Source organism: Nomascus leucogenys, chromosome 8 (genome assembly GCF_006542625.1).
Source record: "Nomascus leucogenys isolate Asia chromosome 8, Asia_NLE_v1, whole genome shotgun sequence".
Taxonomy (NCBI): Eukaryota; Metazoa; Chordata; class Mammalia; order Primates; family Hylobatidae; genus Nomascus; species Nomascus leucogenys.
The window spans coordinates 60,052,011-60,065,277 of record NC_044388.1 but is presented as its reverse complement, the minus strand read 5'-3'; positions in this window follow the sequence as shown (position 1 = coordinate 60,065,277).

Here is a 13,267-nt window from a genome sequence, read left to right as displayed (position 1 = left end):
ACAAACCCAAGCTGGAATCCTACAGCTGCTGTTTTCCAGGGGTATGACATTGAACTGCATAAATGTCTCAGTTTCCCCATCTGCTTGGTGGGCATCAGAGCATCACCATGAGGGCTGAGCCAAGTACTTATGAAAGCAGTGGGTGATATAGGTAGCCAGTGCCTGATCAATGCTGCTTCTCATCCATCCTCCTCCTGCATGATGTGGTTAGAAATCTCCAATGGCCGGGCACGGTGGCTCATGCCTGTAATCCCAGCACTTTGGGAGGCCGAGGCAGGCGGATCACCTGAGGTCGGGAGTTTGAGACCAGCCTGGCCAATGTGGTAAAACCCTGTCTCTACTAAAAATACAAAAAATTAGCCAGTTGTGGTGGCACACACCTGTAATCCCAGCACTTTGGGAGGCTGAGGCGGGCGGCTCACTCGAGGTCAGGAGTTGGAGACCAGCCTGGCCAACATGGCAAAACCCCATCTCTACTAAAAACACAAAAATTAGCCAGGCGTGGTTGCACACACCTGTAATCCCAGCTATTCAGGAGGCTGAGGCAGGAGAATCGCTTGAACCCGGGAGGCAGAGGTTGCAGTGAGCCGAAAACATACCACTGCACTCCAGCTTGAGTGACAGAGCGAGACTCTGTCCCCAACTCCCCCCAGAAAAGAAAAACCTCTGGTGCCCATCGGAACCAAGAGTGGCCCAACACAGGGCTGACCAGCCCAGCTTCCTGGCCATCGAAGTCACACTGATGCTAACGGATCAAGTTGGCAAGCTTGACATTTAATGTAAAACTGCTAGCATCAGATTACTTGGGGCCAACGTTCCCCCAGTGCTTAAGAATCACTGTTATAAATTCTTCTTCCTTGCAGCTCTCAGAACTGATCCCTCCTCTCTTTGGCACGTATCTCTGCCTCAGTTCCAGCTCTCAGCCCCCTCCCTGAATCCTGCAGCACCTCCCAACTCTGTCCCTGCCTTCAGTCTGCCCCCAACATCCCCAATCCCTACACTGCTGCCAGAGTGAGCTCTCTGACATGTCTGCCCGAGGTGGTGGATATTATTGGGTGTCTCTCCGTGTCATTCTGTCTTCTCCTTTAAACAGAGACTGGATTTCATTCAGACACCTAAATCTCCCACTTTTGCCATATGCTTCTAAGAAAGCTGTCTCTTCTCCCTTTCCTTGGGCAGGCTCGATTGATCAAAGAGTTAGCCTATCCACTTAGCAGTGACTGTTTTAATATTGGTCCATGTTTCAGTTCTGGACAATGTTATGGAAGGAAAGGTTTGTGGCTACTTCTGGGAATGTTCTTCACTCCTTATCTGCAGGCCATGAAACATGCAAAATTCTGCCATGACACTATCACACTGCCTTACTCATTTATGTGTTTGGATCCCTACAGAGACTGTAAGCTCATAGCATAGGTCTTCTCTTGCTCTACTGTTCATCCCACTCCTAATACTGGCATATAGTAGACCTTCAAATAACAGTTGCTGAATGAATGAATGAAGGAAGGAATGATGTTTAAGTTATCAGGGGTGGTGAATCTTCCCAAAGCACTTCCTAACAGACAAAGGGACAGAGATCCTACTCCACAATAAAAGAACATCCACTTATTGGTGATGTTTGCTATAAACTCACATCTGTTGCAGCTGCCTTTTCCAGAACACAATGCCAGGCCAGATGTCAACCTTCTTTCCTAAGTAGGAAGTGTTTCCTAAGTCACATACACAAGAAGACCTCTCTACAGGATGTTATGATTGCCCCTTAAAGGCAGCAACAAAGCAAGGTTTTAGGACACCAGAGTCGGATGCACTTTGAACACCCTGTCTTCTCAGCAGAGGCAACATCATGTACTGGCCTGAATCATCAAAATCAACAAGACAGGTAGTACAGAAGGGTATGACCTGGAAGCAGAAGGGACCCTGGCCTCACCTGCAGGGCATTACAATTTGAAGTGGACATAAAGCATAATCACCAAAAACATTAAATTAAAAATCCTGCCTGCCCCCATAAAGCCCAGAGGACAAATTAGTAGAGTTGTATACAGGCTGCAATGGAATCATTTGCAATTAAGCGCAGTAATTTAGCTTCTGTTCCTGTAATTATAACTGCTCCTGTGTGGACAGACAGATCTCTCATTGTGTCTGGAACAATCGCAGCATTCCAAACATAAAGCAAGCCAAAGTAGCATACCCCAGGGCCGCCTCTTTCAACAAGCTATCGCTCAACAGCCTCCCGGTGCAGCCGGCTTGAGGGCCCAGTTTCCTGCCATTGTTAGCCTGTTGAGCCTGGAATTCCATCCAAATGGATTTGACCCCTTTGCTAAACAGCAGTGCATATTTCCCTGATTAGTATATTCCTGTGTTTAGATGGGAAGTGGCAAGGTTGGGGGAGGCGAAGGGAGAAAGACAAGGAAAATTATAAGGAAAAACAACTCCATTCTATTCATACAATGATGATAGCAACCTGGAACTCTGGCTTCATCTGCAAGTGTAATATACATGTTACTCATGCATAAATAAATATTCATCCATCAAAAATTCTGTGTTATGTGCATGCAATCGACTAACCAGGCTAGGAATGAGCATGCACACCTGACTTCATTAATAAGCAGTTATTGCTATGGGGGGGTCTGTGTATTCTAACAACGTGCAGAAAATTATAAACTATAATCTCCCTGTGGTTGTCCTTAATTACATGAGTTCTGTTCCTCAAGGATATTTCCTTCTGACAATGACATTGAAGAGGGGCCTTTTGGTATTCGGCAGCTGGAGTGATTCCTGGATATACAGGACTGCCCTTCTCCACACCACATCTTCTCCCACCGTACCCTTCTTCCTGCTGTTTCCTCTAATGCTACAGTTTCTATCCATTCATTTTGCCTTTTATATTAATCTGGAATTCCCTCTTACAGATCACTTCACCATATATTCCTTAGCAAACATTTTTATCACCACATGTTTATTAATGTCTATTTGTTAATGACCCAAAGGCAGAGAAAAAATAATTCACCATTTAAAGTCCTAAGATGTTATCAAAATTAAAAACTTACATGCTTTAAAGACACCATCGAGAAAGTGAAAAAGCCCATAGAGTGGGAGAAAAGTTTCACAAATCATACATTTAATAAGGGACTTGTATCTAGAACGTATAGGGAACTATGACAACTTAAGACAAATAACCCAGTTGAAAGCAGGCAAGAAGCTGAACAGACATTTTACCAAAGAAGACATACAAGTAGCCAGCAAGCACCTGAAAAGATGTTCGGCGTCATTAGCCCCCAAGGATGTGCAAATCAGAACCACAATAGGATACCACTGTTACATGCGGGTCTTTGTTCTTAGAGCTCCCAAGATGTGGTGGGCCACTCTCAAAATGGGGGCAAGGATTTTGTTCTCTGACCTGGGGTTGTTGGCCTCACAGATTCCAAGGAATGGAACCTTGGGCCATGTGGTGAGTGTTATAGCTCTATTCGAAGCCGTGGGTCGCAGAAGAGAACCGTGGAACGCAGCAACTAGCGTTCAGCTTGATTAAGACGAACCCTGGGCCCTTAGCCATGCAGGAGCAATAGCAAGCCTCTAGCCCAGTTGGGAGCAGCAGTGGGCATCTCACTGGATCAGAAGCACAGCGGACACCCTGACAGATCTAGAGGGGTGGAAGTCAGCGACCGGTCTGTGACAGCGGCAAACAGCAGTAGTGGACGGCGAGTGAAAGCTCAGCTCGAGCCATAACAAACATGGACCAGAAGAGTGTGCAGTTGCAAGATTTAACAGAGTGAACACAGAGCTCCCATGGAATGGGAGGGGACCCAAAGGGGGTTGCCGCTCCTTGCTCAAATGCCTGGGTTTATATCCCGATCATTGTCCCTCCCCCTGTGCTCTCAGGCAATATAGGATTTGACTATTTATTTACCTCCTGCTTTAGCCTAATTTGTATTTCAGTGAGCCCTTTTTACTACCTGATTGGTTGGGTGTGAGTTGAGTTACAAGCCCAATGTTCAAAGGTAAGTGTGGTCACCTTTCCCAGCTAGGCTGTGGAATTCTTAGTCGGCCTAAGAAATCCGGCTAGTCCTGTCTCTCACCACTTCACACCCACTAAAGTAACTCTAACAGAGAAGACAGATAATAACAAGTGTTGGTGAGAATCTGGAGACATCAGAACTCTAATATGCTGCTGATGGGAATGCAGACTGCTGCAGCTGCTTTGGAAACCATTCTGCAGTCAACCAGTCTGGCAGTTCCTTAAATGATTAAACACAGAGTTACCATAGATGCCAGCAATTCACCTCCCAGGTATATACCCAAAAGACATGACAACACATGTCTACACAAAAACTTGTACACAAATGTGCATAGCAGCATTATTCATCATAGCAAAAAAGGACAAAGAACCCAAATGTCCACCAACTGATGAAAGGATAAATAAAATGTGGTATGTCCATACAATGGAATATTATTCAGCAACAAATAGAAATGAAGTACAAATACATGCTACGACATGAATGAACCTTAAAAACATGCCAAGTGATGTAGTCCCAGCTACTCAGGAGGCTGAGACAGGAGAATTGCTTGAACCTGGGAGGTGGAGGTTGCAGTGAGCTGAGATTGCACCACTACACTCCATCCAGCCTGGGCAACAAAGCGAGACTCCATTTCAAAAAAAAAAAAAAATGTCAAGTGAAGGAAGTCAGTCATAAAGGACTGTATATTATATGACTTCATATTATGAAACATCCAGAACTGGCAAACTGCGGAGATAGAAAGCAGATTAGTGGTTGCCTAAGACTTAGGAGGCATTCTGAATGACTATTTCTCCCAAGAAGATGCAGAAATAGCCAAATGGGCATATCAGGGGCTGACAGCTAACGGGTGTGAAATTTCTTTTTAGGATAATGAGAATGTTCTAAAAATTGCTTCTGCTGATGGGTGCACAACTGTGTGGATATCGTAAAGGCCATTGATCTGTATGCGTCACAGGGGTGAATTATCCGTTATATGAATTGTATTTCATCGAAGCTTTTAAAAAACTATGAGGTTAATTAAATACTCATAATTAGCTGGCAAATTTAATTGAAAGAGCATGGGACTTCACCCAGACTCTTTGCAATCTCGTCCTAACCTTGACCCTGCTCGAAATGACTAAGTAAATGAGGCAAGTGCCTTCGGTCTCCAGCCTCTGCGCCCTCATCTGTAAAACGAGGAGGGTGGACAGATGCTCCCTGAGGACCTTTCCACTTTTAATTCTTTCAAAAAACAGTGACCTCCAAAACAATTGTACTGATAAAATGGCCTGACTGTTCTTTGAACTCTCTGAAAGTTATCATATTCTTTTCCTTGGTTTTTAAAATTCCACCATGGACTCCACTGGGTAGTTAAAATAATAAGTTAATTGTGTTTGATTTCAATGAAAGCAAAGTGTTTTAGATTAGTGTGTTTTGTTTATGTGATGATAATGATGTTTTCTGCATGCTGAGGTGGGCAGCAGTCACGAAATCTGCCCACCTGAAGCCAGCCTTGATGGGGTCTGCTAGGGCCTGGGAAGCCCCTTCCCACTCAGTCTAAGCTGAGTACATTCACTTCCTCTGAGTCCTCTTCTGAACTCCCGTGAGAATTCTTATTTCCTGGTGTCCTTCATGTGCGAGCATGAGCCCGTGAGGTCCCCAGGCCAGCCCCTCACAGACTTGCACATTAATTCTGGTTTGCAAGTGAATCATAGCATGACCTGACATTTTTTTAGGTGTGAGTTTTGTTGCTCTCACCATTTTTTACTTGATGGTGGTGGAGGAAGGGGTACTCTTTCTGCCAAGCTGCCATATAAAGTGTTGGTCACACGTCTGCTTGACTGGCTAGAATTCAGCCAAGGCTGGCTTTGGAGAGCAGTGAACAGAGCCGGTTGCCTCCTAAGCCCTCACGTTGACAGTGACATAGGTGCACTGATGTAGAGGTTGCTTTCCCTCTTCCCCATTTTCACCCAGCCTCCTGGCTCTGTTTCAAAGATTCCCCTTTTCCCCATCAAAATAAATATCTAAGCTTAGAAAATACAGCTTCAGCCTAAATCCTGTCTTCTGCTCAAAGACTTCACATTTGCCTGCACTAATATCCCCTTCCTCTGAATCCCATCATAAAAATGCTTATAAACCATAAAATGCTGGAAATGGGTGGCTAGTTGTCTAATGTCTTTCAAATCAGCATCTTCTACCGGTTCTTGAGGTCAGAACTAAGTCAAATGCTTCTCTGCTGTCCTCTCAGTGACTAGCACAGTTAGATAGACATTAAATAAATGTCTATTAATTGGCTTTACAAAAAATGGTCCTAGGGGAGCACCTACAAAGATGTGGTTCATGCCGGCATCCTGAGACAAGCTAAAATGCTGACAATTCTCAAACAGATTTCTGAAATTGGTAAGAGAAAACTTTCATAAATATTGTGGTCATGCCCTGCTAATCAGCCAGCTAGAACTTTTCTTGGGATACATTTAAGTATTTCTTAAATAAAGAAATAATGAAGCTATGACTTTATTTTTTTGACACGGGATTTTGCTCTTGTTGCCCAGGCTGGAATGCAATGGCACAGTCTTACCTCACTGAAACCTCCACCTCCTGGGTTCAGTGATTCTCCTGCCTCAGCCTCCCAAGTAGCTGGGATTATAGGCACCTGCCACCATGCCCAGCTAATTTTTGTATTTTTAGTAGAGACAGGGTTTCACCATGTTGGCCAGGCTGGTCTCGAACTCCTGACCTCAAGTGATCCACCCATCTCTGCCTCCCAAAGTGCTGGGATTACAGACATGAGCCACCACGCCTGGCTGAAGCTATCACTTTCTTTCTCGAACTCTTCTATAGGGGAGGAGTGCGTGTCTTTCCAATGTTTTCATTCTTTCCTTCCAGAGACAAGGAACCCATCCCTCTGGACTCCTCACCAGTGCTTTAGGTCAGATCTTCATCTACAGTCTGCAAACCTCACCAGGACCTTCACCCCGAGCTGTCTTCTTGTACTTGCCTTTCGTTTCCTCTTCCTAAACCTCATTGGAGGAAGAAATCCTCTTCCTCAATCCTCTTCCATGGTAGCCTTTTCCCTCATACTATCTCTGGAGCAAAAAAAAGTTGAGAATCCACATAGGCAAATTCTATATTACATGTGTATGATTAATGACCCTCTGAAAAATAACATTATTGCAAACTACGTAATTTTAATTTGGTCATGGCCAACTTCAGGAGTTTTGTTTGGTTTGCTTTGGTTTGGTAGATCACAGTAGGCTTCAAGAAAATTGGAGTGGGCAAATAATTAGTTTTCCTCTACCATCTTGTTAGCAGGTAATAAAAAAAGCAAGTCCCTGACCAAAACAAGCTCAGAACAGTTCATCAAGCAGTCATGTAAACTTGGAGTGCCAGCTCTCAGCTCTCTGTTTAGGTGCTCCAAGCATATCCTGTAAAAGGTCTGCTCACCACAGACACAGCAACAACTCTTGGCAAGATTCAAAACATTGCCATCTGCATTATCTCATCTCTTAACCAATGGCTGTAAGACTAACTGGGGCTCAAGCTAAGAAAATATCCCCAAAGGGAACAGATCCATGGTTGAGTGGATTCTGAGGTGCTCTTCATTCAAGAAGGAAGGAGGACCTCTAAGCTCTAATCTAAGCATCTTGAATTCATTTAATTTTGCCAATGAAAACTAACTACCAAGACACCAATTTCATCAATAAAAACCCATTGTTTACATCTTATGTAAGAATAAGTAAAGTAATGGTAGTTGAACAAGGAGGGCTTGTAAAAGACGTGTCTGGCCTTTCTGATGTAATCCTGCCTGGCCACCCCGTGAGAGGCGTTCTTGATTGGCACATGAAGTTCACCTAAGCTAAAGTAACACACAGAGTATCACACTAGATACTATCAAGTATTTCTTTCTTTCTAGATGGAGTCTCACTCTGTTGCTAGGCTAGAGTGCAGTGGTGCAATCTCAATTTACTGCAATCTCTGCCTCCTGGGTTCAAGCAATTCACCTGCCTCAGCCTCCTGAGTAGCTGGGACTACAGGCGCACACCACTACTCCAGCTAATTTTTTGTATTTTAGTACAGATGGGGTTTCACCATGTTGGCCAGGATGGTCTTGATCTCCTGACTTCGTGATCTGCCCACCTCAGCCTCCCAAAATGCTGGGATTACGGGCGTGATCCACCGTGCCTGGCCACTGTCAAATATTTCTAAGTAAGCAACAGGCATGACAATCCTATAAACTAACACTTTATACCTAAAACTGCTTCAGAAAAATATGTTGCATCATTTTGTAAAGTAGAAAATTATCCAACTCTCATATTTATCATTTACATGATTTTTAAAATTTATCATTTTTATTTATTTTAGAGATGGGGTCTTGCTATGTTGCCCAGGCTGGAATGCAGTGATTATTCACAGGTGCAATCCCACTACTCATCAGCACAGTAGGTTTAACTGTTTGTATCTGACCTGAGCTGGCTCACCTCTCTGTAGGCAACCTGGTAGTCCCTGCTTCTGGGAGGTCATCATAGTAATGCTGAACTTAGTGCAGATGCTTAACCAGCATAGCGTCCTATAGCCCAGAACTCCTGGGCTCAAGTGATCCTCCCGCCTCAGCCTCCCAAGTAGCTGGGACTAGAGGCTAAATGATTTTTTATAATCTGGTTTTCTTAAAGTTAGGCTTACATGTGATGGAATGCTGTCACTGTACCAGGCAGGTGTGTGAGCACTCGGAGAGTTCCCACGCAGGGTCCTCTGAACAAGTGATGAAGATGGGAGTTTGATGGCTGTGTAGTGACATAGTGATATCGCTGCTGCTGGTGAAAGGGCCTTTTAAGCTATGTTGGGCAGAGAGGGACTGTGACTCTCATCCTGAACTCTTCACTTCACATGTGGGCCCCACTCTCTTCCCACAAGGGTTGTGGTTGGCCAGTTTTTTTCATATCTCTCCAGTTACACACTGAAAAGCCTGGAGGTCTTAAGCTTTTGATGTTCAATGACTACTTTGAGAATGCAGTGAAAATCTCTTCAATAAAATTACATGTACACACCTGCAAAAAGCAAATTTTAAGTATCATTTCAGTGACTTATGGACCCCACCACCACCAGTTTCATCCTTAAATCTCCTAGGAATCCATCAAATGGTCAGGGAACCTCTGACATTACGATGTCAAGAAAGTCAGTTAACCTCCATGAGCTGCTGAGTTTCATCTTCCATAAAATTTGCTGCTCTTATAGTGCTACCTTCTACTCCATCACAGTACTCTGGGGAGGGAGTAAAATATCAATTATGGAAGTACATTGGAAAGTGTAGATTACTGTGTGAATGCACGGTGACTCTGTTTAATGAAAGTGCAACCCACCGGGAGGACCCGGTTCTGTCTTCTGGGCCTTTCCCTGGACACACAAGATGTTACCTGGCATCTGAGTCTGCTGAGTCTGCTCATGTCCTTCTATGTTTTATCAAAACCAGATAAGTGACACTGATTCCCAGGACTGTCCTCTACCGTGATGGGAAAATCAATATACCTGTGGTGTCTTCTCCCTCTCAAACATTGCCCCTTACTTTTAACCTCTCAGTTTTCCTTCCTCTCCAGTCCTCACCAAGAGCTGTCATTCATCTCTGAGCTCCTGAACTAGTGAATTAATTTACACTGAAAAGATAACGATTTTATGTATTGCTTATTCCCAGCAGTATTTTGCATTTTAAAAGAGAGCTGCACTGTTCAGGCTACAGTGGATACTAAAGAATGTACCCCTAATGATGGAATTCCGATAACTGTTGTGCCAGGGGAAGCTATTTTTTTTAGGGAGTTATTCAAGTCAACCATGTAGGCTATTTTATATTCCCCATATAAGCCTGAAGTTTGCTACTCACTATAAGTTTGCTACTCATTTTAACTTTTTAGTGGAGATGATCCTCTCATATCTAGGCAAGAATATTTTGAAAGGGGTAGTAAAGAATTCTGCTCCTCCAGCTACAAAGAACACAGCTTTTCCATGCAAAGAAGAGGAGAATCAGGTTTATTTCCATGCCTGTTGTGTCAAAACTCCATTCACACCCTAGAGGGTATAACAGGTTCAGAGGATATTGCTCCCAAAGGGCTCCCATTTTCACCAGTTCTAGAGGGAGTCTTCCCGGCCATGGTGTGGTCATGGCACACCTTTTGGGAAGGTGTATGAGGATGATCAAAGGATTGCTCTGGGATGGAAGACCTTCCCCTTAACACATCTCTCATCTGAAAAGCACTTGAAGTCTTAAAGTCAAAAGCCTGATTTACCTGTCCCCACCTCGCCTTTTTCCACTGCATTAGTCCATTTTCATGCTGCTGATAAAGACATATCTGAGACTGAGTAATTCATAAAGAAAAAGAGGTTTAATGGACTCACAGTTCCACGTGCCTGGGGAGGCTGCACAATCCTGCGGATGGTGAAAGGCACATCTTATATGGTGGCAGACAAGAGAAAATGAGAGAACTTATGCAGGGAAACTCCCCCTTATAAAATCATCAGATCTCATCTGGGCGCAGTGGCTCAAGCCTGTAATCTCAGCACTTTGGGAGGCTGAGACAGGCAGATCACGAGGTCAGGAGATTGAGACCATCCTGGCTAACACGGTGAAATCCTGTCTCTACTAAAAATACAAAAAATTAGCCAGGCATGGTGGTGGGTGCCTGTAGTCCCAGTTACTCAGGAGGCTGAGGCAAGAGAATGGTGTGAACCCGGGAGGTGGAGCTTGTAGTGAGCCAAGATTGCACCACTGCACTCCAGCCTGGGGGACACAGCGAGACTCCAACTCAAAAAAAAAAAAAAAAAAAAAAAAAACAAAAAAAAACATCAGATCTCGTAAGACTTATTCACTGTCATGAGAATGGCACAGGAAAGACCCACCTCCATGATTCAGCTACCTCCCTCCGGGTCCCTTCCATGACACATGAGAATTGTGGGAGCTACAATTTAAGATGAGATTTGGGTGGGGACACAGCCAAACCATATCACCCACTAACTCCCCATGAATGGAACAGACCTAAGCCCATGCTCTGTGTTGCACCCTCACTTCACCCTTGTCTTACTTCAGGCTAATGGCTTGGCCTTGCCATTCTTGCTCCCATCCCAGCATTTTTCCCATCGACGACCACTCCCTGATGAGGTCCCCCCTTCCCAGTTAAGTACAGCTAAAAGCTATTTTAGAACCTGCAGGTCCAGCTCATGGCCTCTGACAATTCTGAGCCCACCCCTGCCCTTCAGGGGAAAAGCAGCACTCTTCCTGGCTCAGGTTGCCCAATCCTCTAAGTATAGGCCAGCTCTGCCAATTCCTCACCATGAACCTATGTTCCAAAGGAGAGACTTATGAATTCATATTCTTTCCTTGAAACCAACAATTATGGGATCATGGTGCAGGACTTCATGTATTTTTGAATGACTCAAACTTCATTTTTCATGTAATTCATACAAGAATCCTGGAGCCCTGGATTTCCTATCCACCCTCTATTTCCATTTCCCCTTGCTTTTCTTGTCCAAGTTTTAATGGCTCAGCTGGAGTTGAGACGATATTTGCTACTCGTGTTTGTTTGAACAGTTAGGTTCTGTGAAAATATTTGCCTCCCAAATTCCCAATGATAGACAGATGTCCTAGCTCATTGCTGTTGCTTTTTAAGTATCTTGGCAGGGAGAGAATTGGCTTCACATTTCAAAGAATTCCTTTTCTGCTAAAAAGTTCTGGTGTCACCACACAAAACACTTACAATGCACACCCACAAAATGAAGCCATCAGGCCCTCCTTGGAAAGAAAATGCAACTCTTCATTCTCTCTCAAGTTCCACTAATTAGCTCAGTGTCCTTGGGCTTAACCTCTCTGGACCTTAGTTTCCTCATTTGTAAATGAGGGATTTGTTTGATTTCTAAGGTTTCATCCAGGCATAACCTTCTATGATTCTCTCAAAACTGGTCACAGGGAAGAAAACCATAATTTTACTTTGAGCACAGGGATTTTTGGAAGACTATTACAAATCTGCAAATAGAGTTTAAGATCTCATCAATCTTCCTTTACTAACAAAATACATTTCCATTCCTTTTTCACTGAGTAATGGAAAATAGCCTTGAAGGGTAATATTGGAGGGGCCTCGGTGACAGCAGGGTTCATTTTCTTGTTTTTAGATTCCAAAGTTAAAAAAAAAAAAAAAGAAAAAGAAAAAAACTATTAAAGCTAATTCCTCTCATCAGGCCAGATCCAGAAGTTGCCATTTCAATTGGGTCTATTTTGAGGCAAAAGGAGATAAATATGAACACATTTCCATAGATGGAACTCATGCAAGAAGAGGGCAAGGTTAAGGTTCCCCCTTCTGAAATCAAAAGGAACCAAGAAAATCCATGATCTGTTGCAGCTATGCTTGACATGCTTCTGCTCATGTTATTTGGGGCTCCCTTAGGTTCCAGATTTCATGGAGTGGGGGAGACAGAGTTGTCACTCATCTGAGGATTTCTCATGCACTGCTGCTAGTTGGTGAACAAAGCTACGACTGTCACTTTGCTCCTACAGCCTCTGACTTTCCAGCGCAGCTCTGAATGTCTCTGCATGGAAAAGGACTACTTCATGAAAATGTCCCTGATCATTTTAACTGCACCATGAGCCACACGAAGGCCAAAGGGGGAACTATAAAGTAGTTAGCTGCAGAAATTGGCCTGCTGCCTGGAGGTTATTTGGCCTCTTCTCTCCCTCTTTTCCCTGGATGCTGAGTCTCTGTCTCTGTACTGTTCCTTTGAGTTCTTTCTCAAACCCATGTGCTGTGCTTCTATGAACCAGCGCTAAATGGAGCCCAAGGATGTCAGTTTCATGCAGCACTCAGAAGAAACTGCCGATTTTAGCTCTGTCCTCTTACAGAGTTACAGACACACAGGAATATTAAAAAGTTTTTTGGCCCACAATTCAGTTCTTAACTGCCACTCCCTCACATATCCATTTTCTAATGAAAAACAATCTGGAAAAAAATAGCTGTATCTTCATTTTGTTTTTTGTCTCCTGTGGAAAAAAATAGAGTTTTTCATTTATTCCCATTAAGAAGGGTTGGAAGGGCTATAGATTTCATATATGTATATTTAAACTTGGTGGAATTTTTAATTCTCTCTACCCAATTATTAGTTTGAAAGAGTTAGCAGAGGTTCACTGCCAACAATCCAGTTTATGAAGGTCTAGAGAAAGATTCCATATGGGAAAAATAAGGCCAAAAAAAAAGGAAAATGGAAACTTCCTCTACCAAAAATAGGGAAAGGGCCCTAGAAGA